The sequence below is a fragment of the Melospiza melodia genome, chromosome 5 (genome assembly GCF_035770615.1).
Source record: "Melospiza melodia melodia isolate bMelMel2 chromosome 5, bMelMel2.pri, whole genome shotgun sequence".
Lineage (NCBI taxonomy): Eukaryota > Metazoa > Chordata > Aves > Passeriformes > Passerellidae > Melospiza > Melospiza melodia.
The window spans coordinates 14,674,144-14,697,932 of record NC_086198.1 but is presented as its reverse complement, the minus strand read 5'-3'; the positions used below and the strand labels follow the sequence as shown (position 1 = coordinate 14,697,932).

The 23,789-nt window shown below is 40.2% G+C and overlaps 1 protein-coding gene across 21 annotated transcripts in view; it reads left to right on the top strand.

Annotated features, from left to right (window-relative positions):
- TRIM2 (tripartite motif containing 2) overlaps positions 1-23,789 on the top strand; it is a 108,685-nt gene that overhangs the window by 32,955 nt on the left and 51,941 nt on the right. For 3 of the 21 annotated variants that reach the window (XM_063156348.1, XM_063156346.1, XM_063156357.1), the window contains exon 2: positions 11,852-11,929. The exons of 12 other annotated variants lie outside the window; for them this stretch is intronic. The gene's annotated coding sequence lies outside the window, so the exon portion shown is untranslated. Of the gene's footprint in view, positions 1-5,335; positions 5,478-11,851; positions 11,930-15,790; positions 16,308-23,789 lie in introns of those variants that run through there. 6 more of the 21 variants (XM_063156360.1, XM_063156353.1, XM_063156356.1 and 3 more) reach the window with 4 other exon arrangements.

Here is a 23,789-nt window from a genome sequence, read left to right as displayed (position 1 = left end):
CTCTAAACCTAATCAGAGATAAGGAATGTTTCAGCATGATTTGCAAAACCCTTCTAGAAGTGCATGAATCGCCCCATAACAACAGTGAAATTTAAATGTGGAGTCTAGACTAATTCACAGAATTTAACTGAGAAATGCCTGCAGTGTAGTATAGCAAGGCTTAAGGTAGCTTATAGCCCGCTTGAATATATAAGCCAGTTATGGCAGCATGGTGCCCAAGACAGGCTAATTTGCTTTGCTTCTTGACTGAGTTTTCTCCTGCTTTACCAGCATGTACATTAGACAGATATTTCAGAAGTAGCTTTGACACTTCTTGCTACCTTGCTGTCACAGAGCCGTAGTTTGTACTTGAAAGGCCTCCTCTGAACTCTGTGACAACTGAGGCCTGTGAAACATCTCTCACTAGGAAATGGGACACAAAGAAGCTAGGCAGAAAACTTGCTTAGATGGACTTTAAACTTGTAGGTTTACTGTGCTCTACAGTGCCAAAGTTAATCTTTACCCATAGTCCATGGATTTTTGGAGGTATATCTCCTTTTATTAGTGCATTTGTGTTGTGTTTTGAATGAGTGACCTTTGAGGTGGTAGGAAATTTTAAAAAACACTTATCTTGCCGAAGTAGTTATTCTGTTTATTTGCTTTCAAAGGATATATTTCTTAAGTCAGCTGTGAAAATAAAAAGTTTGTATGTCTGAAATGTCTTCAGTGAGAGCCTCAAAGAACTGTAACTGTATGCACACAGAACTTCTGTGAAATAGGTAAGACATACTATTACCACATTACAAGGAGATATAAAAAATGAAATCACAGGTGCAGATCTAACTAGAACACCCGTGATAATCATGACAGCTGTTGATGTACATCAGCTGTATAACCTTAGTTTCTTTCCACACAGCTCCTAATGCTAGAATTGTGTTTTTAGTTACAGTTACTCTGCTGCTTTTCCACTCCTGTTAAGCAGAGAAGAGGTCTCTTGGTTCAGTGTGGTGTTATTTACACTATTAAGTTGCTGCAGGTATCTGTTTGATCTGATCCTTGGTGTGGCATTACTGATGAGGTTGAAGGAACTATTCTGTCTTGAAGACAGGCAGATTCTGGATGGAAAGCTGGCACATTAGGGGGAGATTCCAGCAATCATTCAGCAGCACAGGAAGGAGTAGTTGTAAGCCTGACCTTTCTGTGTAGGGAGCCATGAAAAGAGGTGCTGACAGCAGTTGTTTCACTTAGTCTATTTGGAGCATAGGCATAGATCCTGTAGTCTTTGTGGCTTCCGGGGTTAGACACATCCCCAGTCTCTTCTGGCTTTTGCTACACCTCAGGAGGCACTACCAAAGGGTTAAATCGTTCCACAGTGTGTCACTTGCTCTCTAATTAGGAAGTGGTCCAAGAGCTCAAAGTTCAAAATGCACATGGTCTGAGCTGGGACTAAACCCAAGTTCCCACTGATTGCAGATTCATATGTTAGTGTGGTGCATCTGGGCATGATCTCTTCCCCTTCCCATTTCTGCCTTTTGCTTTCGTTTTTAACAGGAAAGAGACATTTCAGCTACACAGTTTCACTTCTTTTGTCACTATCTGAAGTCTTCCATTGCTTAAGCTGGTGTGTTTTCTGGGAATAACTTGTAACTCTTTTTATAACTGAAAGCAGGCCAGTAAAACATGACAAAAACATCACTCCACTCCATTCTGCAGCATCTGTGGCTTCTGCTGGAGAATCAGGGCAGGTCTCCTCCCAGCAGCAATGTAGACAGAAACTGGACAGCCTGAGCCTCAGGGGGCCTGAGGTTCCTTGTTGGCCCCAAAGGGAGATGCAAAGAACAGGCAAAATAGCATCCAGCTGAGCATGTTTTGAGAAGAAAGGGCAGAGTGAGGGTGGACTGAGGCTGCAAAATAGTAAAAAAAACCCCAGTTTTGGAAAGCAAACAATGAATAATAGGAGCCAGATGCATGGATGGTAAAATGAAAGGGACAGAATCAAAATGTCACCCATGGAGTCTGCAGCTGAGGGAGTGGGCAAAGTTCTGCTGAATCATATCATAGAATCATAGAATATGCTGAGCTGGAAGGAATTCATCAGCTTTTGGGATCTTGTGTTTGGTGAATGGTGTGGGTGTGGGGGTCATGGTTTTAAGTTTCACCCCAGGATAGACAGTAGCTTCTTGGGGATGACAGCCATCTTTTGCATATGAAAAATAAGATGGTGATTCTGGTCTCCACCTTTTGCCCTCTCTATCTAAAACATGATTACTGTTTCCCTCCACTGGCACTTCGGGTGCCTAACATGGCAGGGGTATTGAGTCAGACCATTAACCTGTCTGAAAGACATATCCAGCAAGACAAATTTGGGCTGTGAGCTTTCACACTGTTCCTGCAACAGTGTGTGAGAGAGATACAGGCCTGTGCAACTGGGAATGGCAGTAAAGAGAGAGGGATAACCTTTTTGATAAAAGTAAATTATTAAATCAGCTTGGCCATCACTATTAGCTGGTGCCGGGTTAGTATTGTTGGCAGTGCTGGTAACACTTTTCCTGTGTCATGCCAGGCTTAAGGACAAAGAGGCAGCTTCATCCTTGGCATAATGCTATGATTGAAGTCACAGGAGTTGTACCCAGGATGACTTTGTCTAAAGTGTGCCTTTTCAACAAAGTCCACTAAATCAGCTCATTCTTGCTCTTTCTTTTGTTTCTTTATTTGTGGCTACACTGAATTAGCATCTTAAATAAATTTCCATGGGAATCAGAGATGCAATAGCTAGCTTGCTTTCTCTTGTGCATCTACAAACAGTCTTTTCATAGCAGTCTTTTCACAATCTCATGTACAGTGTTTGGGCACTTGATCCATATCCATCAAGAGCTTTTCATGCCTATCCTGTTCCATAAAAAAATCTAACAGTGTAAGGCGCAGTAACATGCAGTATATAGTTGCTGGTAGAAGATTTATAGCACATATATTTTATATACTCTGATGAAACATCTCTCTTTCTGGAGTGACTTTTCACCTACTTTGACTCTGATACATTATTTCTATATTTTGTGACGTAGATTGTAGAAGAGAAAGAAAAGTAGGTAATTTGATTTGATGAAGCAGGGCATTCTCTGCATAGAAGAAAAGGTAAGAAAAGAGAGCTTTGTAAGGAAGAGAGAAAGCTGAAAAGCCAGGCTTTGTGATGAAGAGAGATGTGGGAGTGGATCCTTAAGAAAGAAGAAATTCTGAAAAGGCCTTGAAGCTCAGGACATGAAAGCACAGCTTTCATGGAGGTGCAGGCAATGTGGCTGTGGTATGGAACAAAAGATTACCTCAGCTGCTGAATTTTTTGTGGAAAGCAATGCAGGTGCATTGGGAATAAGTTCTAGGCTCAAGAATCAAAATAATGAATCATATACTGTGACTGTGATCACATGGTGGACCTGGGCAGAGATTTACAGGTTAAAAATACTGGAAAAGAGCTATGGTAAAATAATGATATTGGTGTGGATAGCACAGACTGAGTGAGAAATCCAGCAAGAGTAGAGGCAATGTATGTTATGTCCCTGGGTGGCAGCTGATGGAGCTGTGCAATTGTGTCAGGATCTGAGATGTCATTGAAGAACGTGTCTAGTATGTCTCACTGTGAAGAAAAACTTGCAAACATGACCTGAGCACATTGTGATAATTGTGATGCAGAGCTTTGTGCCAGAGCTCTCGTGCAGCCTGTCAGCAGAAGCCAGAGAGCTCAGCTACGACACCCCGCCTGTCTGAGCGAGGTGCTAACTCCAGCATCTGCTGCTGCAGCGAGTTCAGCTCCTTTAGCAAAGCAGGGAGGGAGAGAAATGACTTGTGCCAAGACTGCAGGAATGTAGTGTGATTGCACCGCTTTAATTCGACCCCAGAAAAAGGATCTTAAAATTAAAAGCTGTCAGGGCATTTAATACAATATGCCTAAAACACAGGGTGAAATATAAGACTGGAGAAAAGCATAAAGCTAAACAATACAAATGGATGCTCGTAAATCACTGACATGAGTCAGTGGTACAGGAGCCTGCACAAGGAAATAGTAAAAGCTGGATAGAATATAACAAGAAGTAGGGTGCCTTTGGGAGTGTGAGAGAGGGAGGAGTAGATGCTGAGAGAAGAATTAATCAGAAAAGTCAGAGAAAAAAACAGTGAAAGCCAAAAAGATGGCATGGTTTTTGAGGAGGATAGCAAAAAAGAGCTCAAAGAGCCTGAGGCTTGAAGCACAAAGCATGATATTTATGCAGGGAGTCATTATAGAACACTTAATGAGACAGATTTTGGTGGCAGACAGGCCTCACAGCCAAACTAGAGGCATAAGAAAGTAGGACAGAGCTGGGATGAAATGGGATCAGCAGCTGTAAGCAGGGTATTCAATTAACTAGGAACAATTCAATTCAAACAACAAAGGGAGAGAGGAACCTGGGCAGACAGGTGGGAACATAGATGACTCAGACAAGATCAGAAGGAGCTTATATTTCAGGGAGTATTTACTCCATGCAATACCTCTTTTGTCTCTGTGTTAAGATTAGTAAACTGACTGAGAAGCATTTGCTTCTGTGCCACACTGCCTTTCTTGAATGATGGGGGGACAGACAAGAAGGGCACAGTGTGGTGCTGAAGAGAAGGCAGATGTAGCACCTCCTCTTTTGATAGCAATAATTTGCTAGATCAATTTGGTTGTCTCACAGAACCTTACTGTAAGGTGCCTCTGTTGTGACCCTGCTCTTTCCAGGAGATCAGGACCCAAAGAGCAAGCAGTTAAGATGGAGGTGAAGAGAAGCAATCATAGGGGGATCAATAAAGGTTGGGGGGTCAGGTCAAGAAGGTCAGGGTAAGACATTTGTGACAGAGAAGTGAGAAATGCCACTGTCAGCAAATAAAGCAGATAAAGCATGTTAGGAAGGATGAGAATAAGAAAAAGGATGGAGAGAATTAAAATTAGAGACTTTGCAAGTGAAACTTCTATACAGTGAATATGAACTAAATTTAATTTAGAGGTCTTTTGTTTGCTTGTATGTTTGATTGACCTAAAAGAAAGTGTGCCTTGGAGGTGCCTGCAGGCTCCCTAGAAGTGTTTATATGAATACACAGCAAATAATGTGCTTTTCCCAAAGTGATCTATTGATTTTTGGTTTTCCTCCTACCTTAACCATTTTAATGCCTAGCAGTAAACCGTCAAGCCTTAGCCCTTCCCAGTCAGTCCCTCTTGTTCCCCTGCTTAAGAATGAAACCCAATATCTTGAACACCCAGAATGCGAAGAAGGAGCTAATCATTGGCTCGCATTGTGGCTGGCAGGGCTGGCCCGCCTCTTTGGCTTGTGCTGACAAGCTGTTTATGTTTGTGCACGGCCACCCTTTAACTCAGCCGCCCGATGGCCCTAATGGGACCAACTGTCTGAATGCTGCAGGCAGCTAAATCTTCTCATCAGAGGCACAGTGAATTTCAGCCTCCGACTCTCCCGCCTGGACTCTATGGAACATTAGTAAGTAGCCTTCTGTCTTGTTGGGGCTTTTCTCGTAAGACTAAGGGCATGTTTTAGCAAGGCAGGTAGGTGCTGTCATTCAGAGAGGCAGCTTTAAAGCATTTTCCTCTGTCTGAAGTAAAAGAGCAGCTACTTTGTATGCTGTGTCATGACTGCAAGGACCACACGATTTCAATGCCAAATGAGACCTTCCTGGAAGACAAAAGGGAAGAAGTTAATAAGGACATAATCCATTTAAACTTACTAAGTTGTTGAGGTTTTTTTGTACACACACACACATATATATACACACAACTTAAATTAATCTGCATCTGGTTCATATTTTTAGATGCATTTACAATATTTGATCATCCAGTCTCACTTTAAACACCAGCAATTTTTGCAAGGTCATGAGTAGTGTGGTTTGGAAAAGTGTGAAATGGCTGGAAATGAGATACTATAAAATGAATGCTTCCCAAAATGCTGATAGGTGCTGTCATGTTTGAAGATATATACCTAGCAGTAGAAAAAGAAAGTCATGGTCAGAGATTTCAGTCCTCTTTGTTTACTGGGAATTGTTATTGGGAATTGTTCACAGCTCCACAGAGCAAAAGATTGTAGAGATGGAATGAGCATGACTTCTTGCATATTTAGTATACCCTTTCTAATTTTCAGAATTTGAACTCAAATATTGTCTTTTTGGGCAGTATTCTTCAACTTATACCTGCACTGCATATATTTATGGACTTTTTAGATTTTCTCTTTTACCATTTACACCAGCAAATTAAGTTTTAATGTCTGTGTCAGAGCTGGCCACCATACAGAATCTCAGAAGTAGTCTGCTGCTGAAGTTTAGGCAAGTCTGTGTGTAGGTTTCATGTGATAACTGGGGCTCAGTGAGTTCAAGATACCTCAGGGGGAGAAAGGTGCCTGTCATTGTAAATAAGCATGTTCATTATTCCTCTGTTTAAAATCACAGGAAATAAGTTGCAGTCAGATCTTCATTAGCTTTGGCTCATGCCAAAAAAAAAAAAATTTAAAGCAAGTCCAAAGCAAGGCCTGATGCCATGTTCCTTTCAGCTTGTTTAGCTTGCCCCCTGTGGATGTACTCTGGGGTTGTGCCTTGGTCTCTGCTGTGCTGCTTGTGTTTTAGGCAGTGCACAGCTTCCACAGACAGCCCTGGTGCAGCCTGGAAACTTTTGGCTCAACAATCCTACTCACCTATAGGATCTTAATGATTGCATCATTCAGTGAGCTGTGGATTGCAGAGTGCCACTCAAGCAATATTATGTTTAGGAAGCAGTGGCTAAGAGACAGGTGGACAGAAACTTTCTAATAACACAGATCAAATGATAGGCAGCTGTTGTACTTAGTTCTTTTAGGTGGGTCTTGATGCTGATGGTTGTTCAGCTCTGAGTCTGAGCCTTCTCTGCAGCAGTACAGTGCATGTGTGGTAGTGTATGAATTAAAGCTAATTACTGCAATAAGCTGCTTCTGTGCCAGGCTGTGAATACAAGCCTGAGTGTTTCAGTCAGTTACACTAAGCAGCAGATAGATACTAAGCCTTGATTAGTAAAGATGGTTTTTGTCTATAGATTAAGAAAGCAGGATCTCAGGACTTAAATGAAAGCCATGAGATACACCACACACCTAGGAATTGTTGCTGTGCCCTTGCAGTACATAATTAGGAGGAATCAATATGCTCACCACATTGTCTGTCTCTTGACTAAAGAAAGAAATCCCTTGTGCATCACGAGCTCAGCACAACATGGCTGGCTCTGAAGGGGCAGACTGTGCCTGTTTGATTTGCATTGGGGTAAACAAGCAGAAAATTAAAATTGATTTTTTTTTTCCTCCCAGAAAGATAATTTTGAAGATGTATTTACAGGGCTTGCTAAAACAAGGTGCTGAATCAACATCCTTCATAAAAGAACTGCTCTGAACTGAACAAGCTATAATTGCACTTTTTGATTCTGAGCTAGTAGGCAGTTTGTGAAAACAGAGTTATTTACTAATACTCATTAACAAAGCTTTCAGATGGCCTGGCAAGCAGAGAAGCATATCATGCTCAATCTACAAAAGGAGATAAAATCGGCAAGGAAGCTGGAAATAGAACTGCTTACTGTGGCTCATTTTCTTCCTCTGCTTCTGTAGGTGCATTTGCCAGCAATTTCCTGTGGCTGAGTATTTGGTCTGCAGGCACACTTGTAATATAGCTATTGTTCAATTGTTCAGAACTTAATGAAAGGTGTTCATTTGGGGTTGACTGAAACCCTGACTTCTTACCAGTATTTCCCGAATATACTCATGGTAACCAGATTATTAGATCCACTGTACTTCCCCTACACTGCCCTTGGGAATGTCAGACCAGCTCCCAGAATGGATCAATATCTTTGGAAGGAACAACTCTCTAAATTATGAGGGATTTTGAGTTATTGGAGCTCTAATTCATGACACTGGGCATTTGGATTTTTAGTGAAAACAGAAGAGTTTAAGGGTACTTTTTACCTCAGGTTTTATTATTAGCAGGTGCTCTGCTAATATGCCTTATATGCTTGACACACATCAATTAAGGTTATGATAAGGAACAGCCTGTAAGTGAAATATTGCATGTCTCTCTCCCATCAGCTGTTTGAGTCTGACCAGGAAACTGAACTGTCAGGTAATAGGAGACAGTCTGAGGATGTGAAAGAAGCAATGGCAGCCTTCTGTCAGGTTTGGATAGATTTCCTTGTAAAATCACTCGCTATCAGAACTCAGGTCTCCATGTGGATAAATGCTGAAATTTGCCTCCTTAGCCTCCTTGCGTAAGTTGCCTTCTCTCTTAAATCTGAACCAGCTGACTAATATCCTCAGATTTTACCTATGCCTATAAAAGCTCTTGAAATCTTTCATTGTGGCCTTTTTTTTATCCCCAGATCCCTTTTGCTAGGTATTAGATGCTAGGTAAGGGATGTTGTTGCCACTAAAGTGGAACATACTGGTTGGTTCTGAAAAAATGAAAAACTCTAAGCATGCAGCCTTTTCTGTTACAAAAGCAGCAGGGCTGTAGTACCCAGATCTCACTCATGCATTAGGAGCAGAGGATCCTCCTCTAGTGTGTGCATTTTAATTTGGTGGTGTTACCTGGAGAAGTTACCTGCTCTTAGGAAAGAAAAGGATTGCTAGGCAAGTTCATGTGCAAAATTCACCCCAGGAGAATAGAGGAAGTCTCTCAGCCAGGTATTTGCAACAGATCTCATTCTGTAGGGTGGCCTGCCTGAAATATAACGGAAAATTTGGGTCAAGAGAGAAAAAAGGGATTAGTTCCTACCTTCTTTGCCTGTGACAGAGAGTGAATGGCAGTGAAAGGCTGTGCTGCCTTTAAATCATCAGTATCTGCCAGTTTCCACTGGTTCTTTGACTCCTCTCCCTCCTGTCTGACATATCTGGCCTCTGTGCTAGCCAGCAATGTTGAAAGAAACAACCTTCAGTGGCATTCCAGCCCTTGCACTGGCTATGCTCTGCTCTCATGCTGGGAAGATGTTTCCTTGGACTCCATTGGCAAGCCCTAAACTTTCTTCTTACTGGAATTACTGGCTTACAGAACAGGCTCTCTGCATTGCTGCTTTGCTTTGATAGTGTGTAAAATGCACATTTGTGCAAACTACCTTCTTTTAGGGTACATACAGGACTGGTATATTAATTGTAGCCTCCAGATGGCTCATTTCTCTCTCTAGCTCACCTCTCTCTGGCCCAGAAAGCAAATTGTATCCCTGTATGTGTTCAAGTAGGCAGGAAATATAATAGACGCCATGGTTTCTTCTACCATGAAGAAGCTTTTATGTATTTCAGTTTCCTTCTTTCAGCCTGTGTAGTTGCCCAAAGGTCTAATAAAGCAGCAATTTTAGTTTGTAGCATAAAATGTTCTTAATTAAGGGGGTAGCTTGCTGTGTTCTTCTTCGTTGCTTCTGTCTAAAGAAATTATCACGGCTGTCATCAGCCTTTTCCTCTTATCATGGCTCGTTCACAGCATGTGAAACTGAGAAGCATTGTATCCGTTAATATTCAGGGAGTGCACTGCAGTTTCTCTCACTAAATGAAATCATACTGTGGCTTGTTTTCTTCTTGACATCTTTCATCTTATGCAGCATCTTCAGTTGACACTTTACCTAATGCTCCCTAATGTAATCCCTTAATGTGCTGTCAAAAGTTAACATTTTTAATACTGATATCCTGGCATGGAATTCTGCAGGTCTTATTCTGGCAAAACTCTTGCTGAAGGTGATAGAGAGGCTGGTTACTTAAAGACTGAAATGGGACTGTGAGAATTAGAATCTTTTCCCATATGTGTGATTTAATTTCTGTTTCTGACTGGGATGTTTAACTTTAGCATGATACCTTTGGCCTTCTTTTCAATTAGTTTTCAAATGTGTAAGAGAAAGTTGATAAGTATTTGATGAGGTTAATGTCAACTCCAGCATTGCAGTGACTGAACCTTCAGCACTTTTGAGACATTGTCTTCTTGAGACCGTCTGTCTGAAGAGATGTCTCTTCCTCTCTATTTTCCCTGTAATTTTCTCCTGATGCCCATTCCTCTCTTTCACTTTGAAATCTATGCTTAACACTCATATACAGTTTGGGATCCAGAGCTACAGCAAAACATTTCCTTGGATCATACTGGCTATAGAAAATGTTACACTGTCACACTCCAATACATAGATGGGAAAATGTGGGCCAGGACTGATGTGGCTCTGGCTGCAAAAGAGAGGATGCAGGAGTGGGAAGAGGTGTTCATGTGGATGGAGCAGGGACAGCATCTTTTATACGCATGCAGGTATGTAGATAAGGGTAGTTTCAGTGGAGAAAGTCTTGTTCCCTTCCTGCCCAAAGCTCTGCTCAGCTTCAAGCCTGTCAGCCTTTCACTCTGGCTTGTAGTGTCTTCTGGCCCCTCATCCTTAGTCCAAGTGTCCAGCTCATGCCTGTGTAGGGAGGGCATGTAGCTTTTCCCTGTTGTCCGTGCCCCTTGCCTCACTCACAAAATTCACAGGCTCATCAAATTTCTGCCACGACTCTTTTCCTATCCTAGAGGCACCTCTTTTCCTGGCCTCTCATGTCCCATCCTCCTGAACCTCTCTGTTCCATGCCATTTAAGATGCTTGTTCTCCCTGCCTCTGAGTCCTTAAGAGCTTCCCCAGAGCTCTTTACTCCTGCTGTATTCTCTTCCTACTCTCTGTTTCTCACTACAGCCCAGTGCTTGCTGTCTGAGAGACAGGGGGCTCTTTGTTCTCCCCTGGAGTCTCAGGTTCTTCAGTGCAAAGGTCTCAACATGCTTTCTTTTTTCTCTTTATTGTACTTGAAGGCAGGAAAGTAGGACAGGTCCAGGGGTGAACCAGGCACATACTAGTTTTTGTGTGCTGTGAAGGGGAATAGCTCCAGGCAAGGTCAGAGAAAGACTAAGCCAAGAAATATATAAGCATGGGGGTATTTTTTAGAAAATAGAGCCTTTTCTATTTTTCTTGGCAAACAAAGTGTCCAGTGTTCAACAAATATCTTGTGAACCAACTTCAGGCCCAGAGCTGCTTTTGAACTGTTTGCTGTGATTCTTCATGTGCTCATTTCTTTGTGTTACCAGTCACATGGTAACATTTCTGATTCTTGGATGAATGATGTTTTCAAACAAAAAGAGGGATTTGGGCACATTACTTTTGGTTCAGAACTTTTCATGAATGCAGACATATGAAAATGTTTTACACCAGTGTTTCCAGGATACTTGCTTTTGAAAGGAAGTTTACATGAATGGAAGTTTGTGAAAAACAGTAATACTGAGACAGTACAATTTTACAGGAGCCTCAGAGTAGCAAACTATGGTGCAGAGCAGAAGCGTGAACTGGGCACAAACTGAGTGTATGCCCATATTTAAGGGATGTAATTGCCACAAAAGTGTGGCTGAAGACCTTGAAGTAGGACTACAGTCAGGAGGAGTGTGGGGCTTACCTGCTGTTTCCATGGTGTATTTTTATAAGAAGCCTTGAGCATTTGGTTGTAGTTGTCTTTCTTCCCCTGCTCCAGTCCATAATGTCTGCAGCACTCAGTGGACACTGAGGAGTTAATTCACCTCTCTCAGTTTGCAGCAAATAGATGCATTTTTTCACAGGGCAGCTTTGAGTCAGGCAATGAACTGTATCTGTTCACTGGGAGTTCAGCAAGTGCCTCAGTGTGAGGTAAAAAGTGTGAGGGTGCACTCAGAGGCGAACAGGGGCCTTTGAAAACAGTCTAATGTTTGTCTTTTGAAATTATGTTCTTCTAATATTTGATTGAAACAACTGATGAAAACAACTGGGGCATATGCACTGCATAGTTGTTTAAAGAATATGAAGTATCCAGCCATTAACTCCTGTTCTGTGGATTTCCAGGTGGGAAAAAGGAATCATCATTTCATCTCACTTAGAAGGGAACAGGCTGTGTATGTCTCCATAACCGATGTGCTCCAAGTAAGTTCATGTGCCCCAGGCAAGCCCAGATCCCTGCAGTGACAGATGTGAGACTTGATGGGAAAAGTGGCTTAGTTGTGCTTATTCTCCCTTTTTCTTTCCTGGGGACAGTCAGGGGCTACTGCAGGCAGTAGTGAAAACAGAAGCAGCCATGGGGCTTCTCCAATGATGACATCAAGGTTACCATGCATTGGGGTTTGGCTGAGCTGCATTTTTCTTTCTGTGGAAGAGAAGTGATACATTATAAAGCAAAACACATACATCATGAAAACAATACCAAAAGCACTGAAACAGCCCCATTCTCATCTAAGAGTTGCAGCAGGCAGCAAAGGATTATCACATGGTGTCTGTTTGGAAGACCAGCTAACAATTATGTGTCTTTCTGGAGGGAGACAGGCTTTTGCCAAACTCAAGTCACTGGCCACCAAGCTGGAGTGCTATGATAAAATACGTGAGGCCAGACCTACTGAATAGAAGTTTAGCATTTGAACCCAGACCCAAGGCAGCTGTTCCATGTGCTGGCTTTAAAATGCTGGTGATAAATGATTTATAATGTCACAGCTAATTTGTCTTTTAAAAATTAGTTACTGTCAGTGCCAAAATCTATGTTATTTTATTTCATTAAGTGAACTGAAACTTCACCTTGAACTCTTCCAGGGATAGTTTTGTTTCAGTTTATCAGACCTGTGGTTTTTCAATCAGTACAATGCCTGCCAGCTTGTTTGCATCAGAAGACTCATCTAGAACTTCAGTTGTGACTGACCAGAAATCTGCATAAATATATTTGAGGTCCTACACCAAGTGGTCTAGTGTTAAAACCAAAGGTGGACATATACCTTTGGTGAGACCCAGGCTTGTTAATCTACCATTCTGAGCTTCTATCATTTAGATAATTTCACAGATTCAAATTAAATGGAAAGTGCATCCTCTACCAAACCAAGACCTTTCACTTGTCACTTTCTCAATATTTAAGCTGGAAAAAGCTAGTTGGAAACCAGATTGGTTTCAACTATACCTTTGCAATGCAGTGTTTCCAATATATCCACATTAGACTAGATGGGAGCAGAGTTCAGATCAAGAGAGATACATATTCTGCCATCTCCTGTGTGTCACAACCTGTCTGTCACTGACTTAGGAGGGACACTTTTCCCTTGCTTTAAGGGTTTGAAAAAACCTTTCAAGCATCTACATATAAAGATACATAATCAGCATAATCAGTATCTAAGCTGCATCCTATTCCACTCTTGTCCTACTAATATTGGTAACATAGTTGATCTTGCTGAAAATAACAGGGTAGTTTTGTATAGGCATTTGAAAATATCCTAAATGGAAGCTGCCATTTTTCTGAGAAGACAAATTGCTCCTAGAAAGTTGTTTTTCCTATCTGATCTGTTCTTTGTTGCAATCTTTCCTAGATGAAGCTTTCTAGAGAAAATTTTCTCACCATCAAAGTGATGAATATTTTCCATCTCCATTTCTCCAGAAAGCCAAGATCCCTGTGCTCAGTAGGAACATGGGGCTTGACTGCCCCAAAATTCACAGAGACAAAGAGTGAGAGATGAAAATGTGAGCATCAAACAATGCCTTAGATCCAGGCAATAGTGGGGGGACATACAGCTGGCCTGCCTGGAGGCAGGAGCTGTGTATGGACAGTAGGATACTGGTACCTCATAAGGATGAGGTAAAAGACGAAATGAAAAATGCAAAAAAAAAAAAAGGAGATAAAGTTAGTGAGTAAGGATGATCCTCAGAGCCTGAAAAATGAAGATCAATTTAAAATTGATCTACTGTTTTTGAATCTTGAATTTTCTTGAGGTTTTCTTGAGGAATTGCTATTTGTGAAAGCTACCTTTGATGCAAATGAACTGGTTTTTTGAGAGAACAGATATCTTGAAGACCACCTGAGAGATCAGTGTGAAGTAATACATTTGCTCCTTTGGGATAAAAAACATTCAGTCAGCAAAAGCACCACAAACTGAAAGTGGTTATTTCCACTTACTCTTCTCTTTATTACCATGTCTCACCAGAAAAAAGTGTTCTTACTCCAAAGATAACAGTCATTCAGCTTGTCCTTGTACAGTGGGGAGAGACCTACGTGCTCAGAAAACCACACAAAGACTACTCTGCTGTGGCCCATGAAATAATTTCTGTCCCCAAACCTGTAAGTCTGCTCTACAAGGATCAGGTTCTTTGGTATCATGGGAAATATCAGTAAGAACATGAGGTAGTCAGTTCACCCCACTTGTTTTTTACTAAATGGGAGAATAACTCAACTGTTACCAAACCCTGCTTATTGCTGTTTCAAAAAATACTATATTTTGCTTCAGCTGACATCTGTGCATTTTGTGTATTTTGCTGCTTTCTACCTTGACAAGAGAACAGAAGAGAGGAAAAATGCTAGAATATAGCCAAAGTTGTCCAACTTTGGTAGCAGCAGAGCCGTAGGGCACGTGAAATCTATTCTCATAGGCTTCTTGTTTGTGTGGGGTGCCCTGGTGTCTAATAGTACAGCTGAGTTCATGTGTGGCCTCTTGGATCACTGGATTGTATTTCACTCATCTGGACAGCTGCCTTTTTTTCCACAAAAGCTGTAGGAATATAATACCTTTGGGATCTCTACCTGATGTGACTGAAATTATTCAATGAGTTACACAACTAATGGAAGGAATTGTGACGGCACAGGCAAAACACAAAAAATTAATTCATAATTTCCTCCTTTGCTTCTACTGATTACACAGCCTTGTTTTTTGGGTTTGGTGTTGTTGTTGTTTGCTTGTTTGTTTTGAGGATTTTTTTTAATCATTCACCTGCTTTTGGCTTTAACAGTCCAGTTGTGTCAGTCCTGGATCCAGGTACAAATGAGTAGACAATCAGCACAGTCCTGATTGTGCTAAGATGAAAAACTGAGCAAGTGACAAGGCTCAGGACTTTTAGTCAGAGCGTTTACAATGGTGTTTTTATTTTGTTAATGACTCACTGTACTGATTCACCGATGCTTTAGTGAAAGCTGCCTTGTTCAGAGTCTCATTGTTCAAGCAGAGTAAATTGTTCCCAGTAGAAAAGCTTGAAAAAGTCCTCTGCTTAAACTAACAACTAAATAAAACTTGTTATTTTTAAGAACATACGGATAAAACTTTAATTTTAAGCAATAGCAAAACTTTTTTTATCCACCATTTTTTTGCTTGATTTTTTTATTGGGAAAAGAATCTTATTCTGTCCTGACGCAAAAGCCATGAAGTATCCAAAAATATAGGTGACTCCTCAAGCCTTTGGTACTTGAATGTAATCAGGGCACTAGACCTTTAAATAGATGAAAATAGGGGCTGAAGGTGACTTGGGGGCTTTGAGGCATGGACTTTCATGGGGTGCATATCAAAACTTTGCTTCTGTTACTTTTGGTGAAATGTTCATTCTGCTAAGGAATGGCTTGAGCCACCCTAGAAGGTCCCTGTTCAGCTACTGTCCACTGGCTCTGAGTTGCCTCAGTAGGAAAAAAAACACCAAAAAAAACCCCCAAAACAAACAAACAAGAAAACCAAAACAAAACTTTGCAACACATTAGATTTGCTTCCCACCTGGAAGCATTTAGAGGATGTAAGGGGGTGAGGCTTCGCGTATCTGCTATAAAAACCAGGTTGTTGTAGATGGCTTGCTGAACTGTTGCCGGTTTCACGCGCCGCGCTGGATTTCCCTGCCCTTTCCAGCCGGCTGTTTGCGCCGGGAGCCGGGGGGGCGCAGGGCCGCTGTGTCTCCGCCGCGGGGAGCGCGGGGCCCGGGGCCGTGCCCCGAGCGTGGGTGGCGCTCCGGGCTGCCGGGCGCTGCCGGGGCAGCCCTCAGGCGTCTGCGGACGGGACCCCATCCCGGCACGGGGCCGGCTGTTTGCTTTCAAAGCCTTTGCACCTCAGGTTACTTTAAGGCCGATGCTTGGGGAGTTCTGCTAAGCTGGACCGTGTACGTTCCCTGGTTTGCCTGTAATTTGCAGTTTATGAGAACCAGATGGATGACTGAGCGCTCCGCGAGTTAGGGTAGGAATGGGAACTTCTGACATAAGAGCAGCTTTTACAGAAAACATTGAGTTAAGAAGATTCAGGCTCAAGCTAGATTGCTTCTTCCCTCCCCCCCAGTTTTGTCTATTTTTACTGCATCATTGGTATGTGTCCAAGGAAAGTCGGCCATATCATTCGGAAATACAAGGGGATAAACTTTTGACTGTCGGATCTCTTCAGGCTGAGGGACTCCAGAGTAAATGAACTGGGAGAGAGAGAATTAAAAGGAGGGATTTCTTTAGATGAACTTTTTCGGTTGTCTGCTCTGCCGAGAGCAGTGTAAAATATCGAAGAAACTGCAGCAGCACTTTCCCACTGTCTTTCTAGATAATGTAAGTTACCCTTTCACGCTCGTCTCTAAATGTTTGTGTGCTGTTTCTGCTTTCGAGTACTTTGTGAGAGCAGTGGTTTTACAGCCAGTGAGCTCTTGCCAGGAGCTCTGCTGTGTGAGTGAATTGTTTTGTCTTTCTTTTTCTTTCTTAAGTCAGGGTGGTAGCGGGGAAGCCGAGCAGTTTGACACCGCCTTTCTTTGACAGTCGTGTTAACTCGGCTTTAGCTCGGCTGTCGGAACCTTTAAACCTTTTCAGTGTTTGTGCAGAAATTTGTTTGTAGCTGGCAAAAGACAATAGCAAATGTTTTGATTGAACTGTGCATGTCAGGCTTGCCGTAAGAGCAGGCGTTTCAAAGGGGACTGTGTGATGCTATGTAAAGAAGACAGGATGTGACAAGGGAAAACAAATGTTTCCTGTTCTTTAATATTTAAAAGAAATAATTGAAACAGAGCCAAGGATTTTGCCTAGGAAAGAAATAGTGATGTTTATTCAAAGCAAAATAATGACTCTGTAAATCTGAGAGGACAATGCCAAGGTCTAATTAGTAGAGACAGTTTACTTTTCCCAGTGGTTCATTTTTTGAAGCTGGAAGTTGGCATTTATGTTGCCATATTCTGTGGTGCTTTTGTGAAGTGTAACTTGAGCCATTACCTGATTCATAGCTCTCCATAGGTTAGTGATGTAGGTTGATTACTCTCCCCTGAGTTCATTTTGCTATTTTCAAAATGCAGTCTAGGCAGACTGTCAGGCAGATTGATAGGTTTAAGTAAAAAAAAAAAAAGGGGTATAATTATAGATAATATACTGGGTAGTATACTAAGAATGAAGCAAGAAACAGACCAAGAAAATCATCCTGAACTCAAATATTTATCAGGCCAAAGCAATGACATAAATGTTAATTTACAGGGGGACAAATAAGAAAATTGTTGTGAAAGTGCAATGACTAAATAAATATTACTTAGATAAGGATGTATCTTAAGAAAAGTTGCTTTCTGTTCCAGCCTTCGATTTTTTGTTTTTGTGGGCAAAGAATTTATTATCTAGATAATAGTCTATGGCCAACTATTGTGATCTAATAGTCGGAAGTTTTTTTCTGCAAAATTCCACATTCCTGCTTGTGTGAAAACAAATGACATTGACTAGAAATACTAATGAGAACTTCTAGACCATGTGAATATTTTTAATAAACTTGGAAATATAAACTGTAGGGTTTGAAAAGCATATTAAAAGGTTTGTTTTGTTAAAATCTGTATGAATGTGTTTATTTTCAAGTTAGTCGCGTAATTTTATGGATGATAGCTAAAGCGTGGTTCTAGAGAGAAGGTACTGGAAAGCTGCTGTACCTGGTTTTGGGATTGCATCATCCTGCTCAAAAATACAGGCAGCAGAAAGAGGAGGTTGTTCCCTGTTTCCAGAGAGTTTGGGGGAGGAATCAGTCTGTTAGCTGCTAACAAAATGAAATAAGGCTTCTGTGCTTTGGCCCTCATCCAGAATTGCTTACCATAAACCAAAGGTTTCCTCAAACATCTCAGCAAAGCATTTTACAAACTTGAGGGGTGAAGACACTCCCATGTCTGACCTGGACCTGCAGTGCCCACAATTTGGTTATAAAGAACAGGTTTGTGTTTTCTTCGTGGAGGGTTTATTTCAGTTCTTGAGATTCATCCTTTTTCATGAGAAATGGCTTTGATAGGCCTTTAATAATTACATCTTTCTTCAGGGAGAAGGCTAAAGAGAGCTTTGGTTCAAGGAGCATCTGTAACACTGCTTGAGGGCCAGAAGGAAATTTTAATTAGGTTTTATGACAGAACCAATTCTAGATTTGATTATAGGGTTTCTGGGAAGAGGGAAGGATAAAAACCATGCAAACAATTATTTCAGTCAAGATATTTCAGGGAAATATCTTTTGATTTCTTTATGTAATTTGCAAAGGGAGACAGGGAATGCATCCTTCTCGACACAGAATAAAAATTAGAAGTATGTATAGATTTAAGGCTTTGGAGAAGTGGTGGAGGTATGTGTGTCTTAAAAGTTCATCCTTTTCATGGCATTGATATTTGATGAAATCTTGTGTTTGTGGCTAGATTTGAGACAAGCAGTGTCCATGGTCTGGTGGCACATGCAAGTGCTGTCTGAATTCTGCTATGTCCAGCAGCATGCACAATGTTTGGAACATTAGACCATACCTGGACCAAGATGGTAATTCTACTGGGGGATTTCCCCAGCCCATGATACTATTCTTTCTCTGACAGTCCTGGTTTTAGCTTGAAGCTCAAGTTGTTTACTGGAAAATCCCAGATAATTGGTGCTTGAAGCCATCATGAAAGCATTCTGGGCCTGTCTTTGCCTGATAATGGAATTTCATTAATTCATAACAAAACTAGAATTTGGACAGCTTATGCAAACACAGTGATGCTCCTGATTCCTTTGAGGAAAACAGAGGAATTCAATTAACTGGAAAGGTACTGGGTGTTCTAATCCAGAGAACAAAGTGTTGTACATTACTATACTGAAGCTGAAATTTAATCATTTGCATGAAGTATTAAACATACACAGTTTTGCAGAAACATGTAGTACTGTGTCTAGACATATGAACTATTTTTATAAAAACAAAGGCACAATGTATAGTAGGTTAGGATAAATCCTTGGTAGTAGGTTGGGATAAATCCTTGAGCCACATGTAAAAGCATTTGATTTGATCTGCTGGCAAGCACATTGTCTCATCAGAATTAAATGTGTCTGAAGATACAAGTGTAGCTAGTTTGTACTGTTTTTTTATACACAGCAGCAAGCATATATTACTGCAAATAGTAAATTCAGTTTATAATGTTCATAACACAATGGCATTATATAAGAGAATAACACTTTAGATTTAATCAGTTGTTTACAGACAATGCAGTATTCTGTATTATAAAATGCCACTAATTCCAAAGCCCTAAAAAATTTCTCCTGGAATTCTGCCCATCCATATTTTGCAGGGTACCATATATAAATGCTCCTTTTTCAGTTATTAAAGAACTCCAGTGACTGCCACATTGCAATCCACTGTAGCAAATGCTACACTTGGCTGACACCTTCAACCAAAATTATAATTCTCTATAATTATATGCTATTTCCAGAGACTGCAGGGGTTTCTTTTGTTTTCTGTAATGTTTCCTCGTAAAAATAACAAAAGGTGAGGAGAGCTAGTCATGTGAAATGCGTGGCATGGGCTGTTAAAAAAAACTAGACTGAAAACAAGAATCAATATTTGTTGGAAGAAATCAATATAGGAAAGAAAATAATGACTTTACAGGTTTAGAGGTTTTTAAAATACTGAAGGGACACAAGCAGGGCTTAGCAGTCACATAAATGTACTTCACCTCTCTATATCTCAATTTTTGTTAAGTTACTTTTTCAGATATGATCCTTCTGTTAGAGTTGGTCTTGCTTTTCTGTTTGTTATGTGACATGAATGGATTGCAGGCAGTCCCTTGGTGTGCTGTAAGGTTTGTGTTAACAGATCTGTAAAGGAAAGAGCTGCTTGGTTGCAAACACTTAACAAATGAAATTTGGAAGAATTCCTGTTTTGTGCACTAGATCTTTTTTCTTCCTTTTTTTTTTGATCAACTGAAATAAAGAATGCCTTCCACTAAACAAAGCTCAGGCTGACCTCTGGAGAAATGAAAATGGTATTTCATGTCAAACTTTCTGAATGGTTTTATTTCTGTCAAGACCACATTTTATTTCTGTGGTTTAAATAGATAAATATTTATTGTATGAATTGTAATGTTAAAGGTATTTGCCTTGGTTTTCTACCACAGGCTGTCTAAACATTTTCTGTCCACAATCTGTAGACATATTGCATGTCATTCTTTCTAATAATTGGGGTGCCTGGTTATATTTGGATTGGGCATCACTTATTTTGAAAGGTAATTTTAGCTGGAAGTCAGTAATTTAGCTTGATAACAGTTTATAATTGGAATACCATACCATGAAACAAATGATGTAACATGTCACTAATGTTCTGTGTGGGGACTGCCAAGGATCTAGTCAGCTGAGAAGTCTGCTGGCAACCAGGCAGCCTTCCTACTTGCTAGCTGGACTTTAGGGCAAAAACTCCAAGGCAAATCCCATTCAAAAGGAAAAATTGAAATTGGAAATGCAAATGACATATAGTTCTTGAGGTACTGAACCGGTAGATGCAGCAGGTAGATGTTGGCTGGCTCTATCCATCTGTCTAGTTGCAGTAGGGTTAAAAGAGGCACAGCTAAATTAAGAAGAGACTAATCATAGACATGTGAAAAATGTTAGCAGCTTGTATTCTGGCACTTCTTACATTACGCGGTGACCCTGCTAACACAAGCATCAAAAGAAACTCATGCTGAAATGGCTGTGATGGTTTATTGCTAAATAGTAAACCTAGGTGGTAATAACATAAGAATATGCCCTGCCACTAGGAGAAATTTTAAAAAATTTACTGTAATCGTGTATATACTTAATATTCCCCTGGAAGAACTCCAAACAACTCTGCTTTTTGTGGTCAGTGCTTTTGCTCATGTGTAAAAGTATTATTCATTCTGTCTCACTTTAAAGCCATCTGAATATTATCAATTTTACATACATTGTAGGAGTGGTTAATTACATGAATGGTGATTTTCAGTCCTTATGCCAAGGTGGATGCTCTTTGTGAAAGAGACATAAGGATTGAAGTAGATGCAATTACATTTGATCAGATTTTAAATGCTTGAGATGACTGTTCAGCAATTTGCTTGCTCCTAATCCAGTATGGATTTATTTGTCTAAGTGTTATTAGTCTGCCTAAACATGTGTATGATCAGTTTATTTATGGGTGACTTTCTGTTCTTTTGTCATGGAAAGCTATTTGTTTTGTGCTGCCATGAGCTTCTGTTCTTGATTTTTTTTCTTGTAGTTCTCGAAACAAAGAATGACAATCCCACTTCTTTTTTTTTTTCTTTTTTTCTTTTTCTTTTTTCTTTTTCTTTTTTTTTTATAAAATGTGTTTGGAATGCTAGTTTTGAGGATCCTTCTTCAGCAAATGTGTAATTTGGAAATTTGTCATGTCTGGACTGATGGCTTAAAAAGAGCTATAGTCCCTATGATGATGTATACTGTGTCTGCCTCATTGTACATCAAAGTTCAGCAGAACCTGGTTGTTTGTGAGCCTGAAGGTGTGTGATATCTACCAGTGTGTTTTGTATGAAGGTGTGTGATAATCCACCATTGTGTTTTGTGAAGTGCTCAGGAGTTAATTTAGCAAGGGAAGAACAGTGCCCATATTATTTTGAACTACATAACTCTGAATAGTATGAAAACATGAAAGTGCAAAATGCTCCTGCACCTTTTGCAGAGCAAAAGTCCTCTGAAGTAGTGATGGAATCTTGAGAAAATATGCTTTTCTTACAATTACTTACAGAACAACAACAGATTGCATCAAAAGATTGTGCTGAACTTGGAAATGTTCTTGAAAAGATCCCAACAATTATGGGTTTTGTGTGCCTCTGAATGCATTAATCTCTGTAGAGGTCCTTGGAGAGACAGTAAGTGTCCCATATTTAGCCCCAACCATATTAGGCCCATGATCTGTACTATTTGAGAAATTGCATATTTTGTGAGAAATGGGACTTCCAAAAGAGCAGGTGTCAGCAGTTTCAATGATGTCTTCGGGGCCCCCTGGTTCTTCTGTGAACAGCTGTAAGTTGCAAATACTGTAAATCCCTCTACTTAAAAATTCTTCAGGAACTAAAATGACCCCCAGGAATGAAAATGCAGGACTGAGGAGCAAGCCATTCACAACATACATAAAACTCAGGAAGAGGAAAAGCTGCCATGTTTCTCTGCATTCACACAGGTTTTTTGATTTGGTTTTGCTTTTTCTGTTCCTTTTCCAGTAAGCAAACAGTATTCATGAAATTCCCTTCTACAACTTTCTCTCCTGTAATCCCTCTATTGGTGGAAGTGTTAATGTAAACCTTCAGAGATTAACTCCCACAAGACAAACCTCTGCAGGTGCTGGTTTGTACTGTTTCTAGGTTATTTTGTTGGGGTTTCTTTTGGTTTTTTGGTTTTTTGTTTTTGGGTTTTTTTTTTTTTGTTTGTTTGTTTTTGTTGCTTTGTTGTTTTTGTTTTTATCTTGAAAGCAGATTTAATTTGATAACTAGAACTCAAGTAATTGCACTGTGCTGAAGTTAGGAAACCTAGGGCCAACATGTCAAGTAGAGCCACAGATTATTTCATAGCCTCTGATGGTGGTTTTTTCTCCTGAGTGTTACTCTGGCACAGTACTACAATATGGGTTAATATGTGGTCTTTCCAAAGTGCTTCTAAGTTTTACTGGATCCTTTTCAAAGAACTGGTTCTTCTCTTATTACATAATTCTTAGTCTGCTCTGAGTAGTTTTGGGAGCAGCAGATCTTTGTGCATCTCAGCTCAGAAAATATAAGAAAGATAGATTTAAGTGTTGCACCATGAATATTTCATTCTCTTTATCAAATAAGCAGTAATAACTTTTTGTCTTGCATCTAAAGCAGCTGGAAATAAATTTTGATTGTAAAATACAGACATGTTCTGAGATGCTTAGTTCCTAATTAAAGACAAATAATTTTTCATAAGTTTACAAAAGTAATCCTTTACTTAAAATCTCTCAGTGGAGATAAATGCAACCCTTTATTACACAGAAAAGGAAGACATTAAGTATTGGAGGATCGTTCTATAAGAATTGCACTATATGTTCTGTGTAGGCAGAGAATCCCCTCATCCCTTAGCTTCCTCATTTTAATTAGGTTTTACTATTCCATCCTATAAAACTTAGTAAAAACCAGATTAGATTAGAGCATGCAAAAATGTTTGTATAGTAAGGTGAATTTGCAAAAAAAAGAAAAAAGAGTAGTTCCATTTCCTCTGTTGGCACAGTTTAAAATTTTTGTTTGTCTTATCAGAAGCTGACATATTACACAGTCTTGAATACAGTTAATTGTAAAAGCAGGAAGATTTCTTCCCATATTTAACTTTTGGGTTGGGTTTTTATCTGTGCTCCTGAATGGTGGCCTTTATCCTCTGAACAGCCTGCTCTGAAGATGTGCACAGTCTGAAGGGACCTCTGATGATGAAGGTGTGCAGCTTTTAAATGAGAAGAACCAGGACAGTGATCAAGGCATCATTTCCCCAAGCTCTATGACATTGCTTAATACATTAATAATACAGAGTACCTATGCAGAGAAACCAGAAAAAGGAAATATCACTGGAAGTCTCTCTTTTTTTTTTTTTTTTTTTTTTTTTTTCTTAAGGATGAAGTAAATTTGAAAAGGTAAGAGGAAGAGGGAAAAGGAGTGCTAGGTTATTATTGTATTCACTATAAAAGGTTCTCTGCTTGGGGTGATGCTTAGTCATTCACCATTGTTGGGAGTCTTGTTTGTGTGACTTGTAATGGGTAAATGAAATGCTAAAGGCCCTGAGTGGCATTTCTCATGCAACAGTGGTGTA